General features: G+C 31.7%; 1 pseudogene; it reads left to right on the top strand.

Moving 5' to 3' along the window:
• The first annotated feature begins 1517 nt into the window (after positions 1 to 1517).
• LOC149575310 (serine/threonine-protein kinase OXI1-like) lies at positions 1518 to 3987 on the top strand (annotated as a pseudogene).
• Positions 3988 to 4687: the final 700 nt, after the last annotated feature.

The following is a 4687-nucleotide window of genomic DNA, read 5'->3' as shown; positions in this document are numbered from 1 at the left end:
CTTGCACCATCTCAAAGGACAGTTGCCTCCTATCCCTAATATTCCAACCCGGATCATGACTAGAAGCCCATTTGGCTAAACAATCAGCAGTTCTATTCCATTCACGAGGAATATACGTGAACCTAATGAACTGAAAAGAGGAAGAGAAGAAAAGAATCTGCTTAAAGTTTGACAGGGAAACATTGAGTATTTGATTTTGAATATTGCATAGAAGAATAAAACTGACACCAACAATTCTTAATTTTGATTATAAAAAATTTTAAGTATAAAAATACTTGAATAAATTAATATAAAAAGACTTTTTATGAATAAATTTTTAAATATATGTTTCGTTTGGAAAAGATTCAAATTAATAATAATATACAAATTGGAACTTTTATTTATAATAAAGAATATAATGAACACATTCTAATAGTTGTCATAGGAGTTGTTGACTCGATACCTACACTTATGGACTTTATGCCCAGTTTTTTTTTACAACATTATACAAATACTTGTGACTTTAAAGTTGTTAGTACAATGATAACTAACCAAAATTGAATGAAGTGTACCCTTAGTTGTAAAAATTAATCAATAACGTAATGCCACATGATTAGTTGTGAAAGTATGGGTACCCTTTATGCATGACCATTGGTCTCTCACTTTTTTATTTGGGTTGTTTTGGACAACTTGGCAATAAGCATGCTGATGTGGCATCATAATTGATGATGTGGACTTAAACCTTAAGTATAAATAGACGATTGACCAAGTAAGCTACTAAAAAAATTGAGAGTGATTTGAAATTTCCACATAGAATTTTGATAAGAGTGAAGGTAGCATGTTCAAATAGTATAACCTTTTTAGAAAAAAAGAGATTGACTTCATTCAGCATTTTGACAACATCCAAAATAAAACACAGACATGCCTTTATTATAAAAAATACTTCATTAACCATTTTAACTGACATAATCAAACTATAACGAGAACAAACCATTTTGCTTATAGTTTACGCAGATCACAATCAACAATAAAGAGACATGGAAAGTAAATCTATATACATATATAGAACTGGTCTAGAATTTATTGATGTGATGCGTGGCTTGCAATGTACGAAATGGGATTGGCTCAAACCAGATTTGGCTCTTCCATATAGACTTTAAATATATAAAAAAATGGTTTCAATCATCTAATAAGTGCAAATAATTATTAAATAGAATAAAAGTGTGGAGAATTTTAGTGGTGGTCTGTCCATATCTCTATACAGATTGAGTAATTTATAACAAGACAAGCACGCAGGCATGCTGCATCTTTCAAATACCACTTTTGAAAACATTAAAAATACCACATGAGGAGTATTTTACAGTCAAAATAACAATAATGGGCACGATACAGAATCTGAAGATTTGCAGAATCCTTACAAGATTTTGATCTGATTAAACTTTCTCTATATTTTTTTTTGTTTTTCGTGGGCAAATGCTACAAAATGCCAGTTTTAAATAGGCCACAAGTTGAAGAAGAAGGAAGTATATTGAGGGAAAATGGAGGTGAAGAGAGTATGTGTGGAAGAGTTAAGGGGAGTTGAGATGTTGGGAAGAGGAGGGATGGGAACTGTATTTCTAGTTGTGAAAGAGGATTGTGAGTTACCTCTTGCACTGAAAACCATAAGGAAAAATGCAAGTGAGAAGAGTAGAGAAGAAGAGATAATGAGGAGGACAGAGACTGAGTTGGAGATAATGTCTTCATTGCACCACCCATTTGTGTCCACATTGTTGGGTGTGGTGGAGACTGAGAAAATCACTGGTTTGCTTGGAGAGTATTGTCCTGGTGGGGATCTCCATAATCTCAGGCTTCATCAGCCTGGAAAGATCTTTTCAGAGTCTGTCATCAGGTGATTCTTAGGTTCATTAGATTTCTTTTTGTTTTGTGGGCGATATAAATTGAAAGCATTTTTGTTCTGATGATAGATCATTGAGTGTGATTTGAAAATGCTGGAATTTCTTTTTGTTTTGCAATATAATTGTAGTATATTTATCTTGATGATGGATTATTGAGTATGATTCAAAATGTTGATGGAAAAAACTGCGAGACAATCAAAACGAGAAGTATGTATGTAACATTTTGTTTAAATTTTTGTGTTTTGGAGGTTTGAAATTTCTTAGGGCACTATCATGGCCTCAGCTTTTATGATGTTGGAACTTTTGTATCCAGTAAGACTTGATCTTTAATAGATTCACATAGAATCATTCAATTTCACTAGCAAATCAACAACCCATTCACATTTCCTTTGTTTTCAAATCATTAAGGCACTTTCTATGTCTTGAGATTGAAAAACGATAGTAGTGGTGAACAATAAAAATGGAACCTCAGCTCATAGAATAGTTTAGTTGAGTGAGTTCCATTTTGGTAACTTTTATCATATTAAATCTATTTGTATTTCTTGTGAGTGGCTATCCTTTGTGAATGTCTTTTAGATGTAATCCATATTAAGTAAGGAGTCCAGTAGTATTAAGATGAGTGATCTCTTTTAGAAATTCAATATTCACTTATGCCAAGATTATCTAATAGATACAATGAATGAGTAGAATAACATAAACTCTATACCCAAAATAGATTTATATTTCATATGGCTGTTTCTAAACCTGTACTTCTATTTCTGACTGTTGAAAGATTTTCTCAATCTGAAGAAAATTTCCACTGCTATTTTTAGCCTTTTCCCTTCCTCCTAATGAATGAATTTTCATTAATTTTAACAGTTTCTTACACAGAATTCTGATTATATTAAGTTGTATATTTTTTAATCATTTGAAAAATATAACAAAATTTTATTATATAGGTTTCTATATATAAACACATTCTTCATAAAAACTAATTTTGATTGATAAACTATTTCGACATCTTTCACATATTCCTGCAACTGGGGAGAAAATATTTAGAAAATATATCAACCCTTTAATAGGAGCATATAATAGAAAACGAATTACTTATGATAGTTTTTGTATCTTTGGATCCAAATATATCTAGACGTCATTATACATTTCTTCCTTAGTGAAACTCTCGTATGTATCCTTTGCTAATATTATTTTACACATTTCACAATTTTTTGGGTTATGAATACAATAAATTGTCAGTTATCTAAACTCCTTTCGATGGGTGTTTCCTCAGGTTTTATGCAGCAGAGATTGTGATAGCATTGGAATACTTACACAGCCAAGGCATAGCCTACAGAGATCTTAAGCCAGAGAACATCCTCATACAGTCCAGTGGGCACATTATGCTCACAGATTTTGATCTTTCAACTAGGCTTACACCCAAGAAATTGCCCACAAAAAATCAAAATTCACACAAGAGTTCTAAACTTCAATCCATTATATCCTGCCTAAAACCTTGTTATTCAAGCAAAGACACCATAGAAACACATTCTTCTTGTGGACAAGTTGCTCCCACCAATGCAAACCCTAATGTCAACCTCTACACAAGATCCAAATCCCTGGTGGGCACAGATGAATATGTAGCTCCAGAGATGTTGAATGGCACTGGTCATGCTTTGGCAGTTGATTGGTGGGCTCTTGGAGTTCTACTCTATGAATTTCTCTATGGTAGAACACCCTTCAAGGGCACCACAAGGAAACACACATTCTATAATATTCTAATCAAGCATCCCCATTTCATAGGAACATGGAGCCCTCTGAGGGATCTCATAATCAGATTGCTTGAGAAGGAGCCCTCAAGAAGATTGGGCTCTAGGAATGGAGCACAAGACATAAAACAACACTCTTTTTTCAAATCCCTTAGTTGGGACAATGTGCATTGTGTCTCTAGGCCACCTTTTGTGCCTTTGTCTACTTATTATCCACAACACATGATGAAGAATGTTTGTAGTACAAATGACATACATGAGTTGGTGGAAATGTATGGTAGAAACAAAGGCAATTAGAGTGGCAAGCCTTTTTGATTTGGGTGGATGTATTGTCTAAAGAAAAAGATATAAAGGAGTTAGGAGTGTTTTAAACAAGTATTTTTTAGGAGATATCGTTTTACAAATTAATTAATTTGTTGGTCAAGATTTATAATTGAAAGGTTTATGAGATGTTAATATGTAAAGCTATGATCTAATTTATCTCTTTTGATATAGTGTCATGATTTAGGAATCGTTTGCAAGTAAAACTTCAAAATTTATGATTTAGCTTAGATACAATTGAATCTTCTTGTTCCAATGAATAAGATTTGACTTGGCTAACAACTTCAGATCCATCCAATCACTACATTTCATCATTGAAATGGAATTTTATAGAAATAAAATAAACTAATTTTAAGTACATTTTAAGCAATGTGTCTAGATTACCAGATGTTAATGTTGTTAGAATGTAGAACAAGAATGGTGCTTAAATGGTTAGATAACAATTTTACATCTCATTTACAAATTTGTGCAAAAATAATAAATGATCATTCTATTGAAAAAGATTAATCATAAGTTGGACACAAATTAGAAAGAAACATAAAATGCTAATAGCATGTAAAGTAGGTAATATGCTAATAGTATATAAAGTAGGTAATATCTACACATTTTTATTTAGACTCGATTGAATTTTATATTAAATTAGATTTATTTTATAATTCTGTCGTTTAAAAAACATATGTTCATTTTACAATTAAAATATTTAACTGTTTCATGTTAAATTTGATTTAATTCACTCAACTTTCTATTTTC

The sequence above is a fragment of the Cupressus sempervirens genome, chromosome 2 (genome assembly GCF_028749045.1).
Source record: "Cupressus sempervirens isolate cs-2001-9-10 chromosome 2, ASM2874904v1, whole genome shotgun sequence".
In the NCBI taxonomy this organism is placed as follows: domain Eukaryota; kingdom Viridiplantae; phylum Streptophyta; class Pinopsida; order Cupressales; family Cupressaceae; genus Cupressus; species Cupressus sempervirens.
The sequence above is the reverse complement of the archived record's forward strand: the minus strand, read 5'-3'. Positions and strand labels throughout refer to the sequence as shown.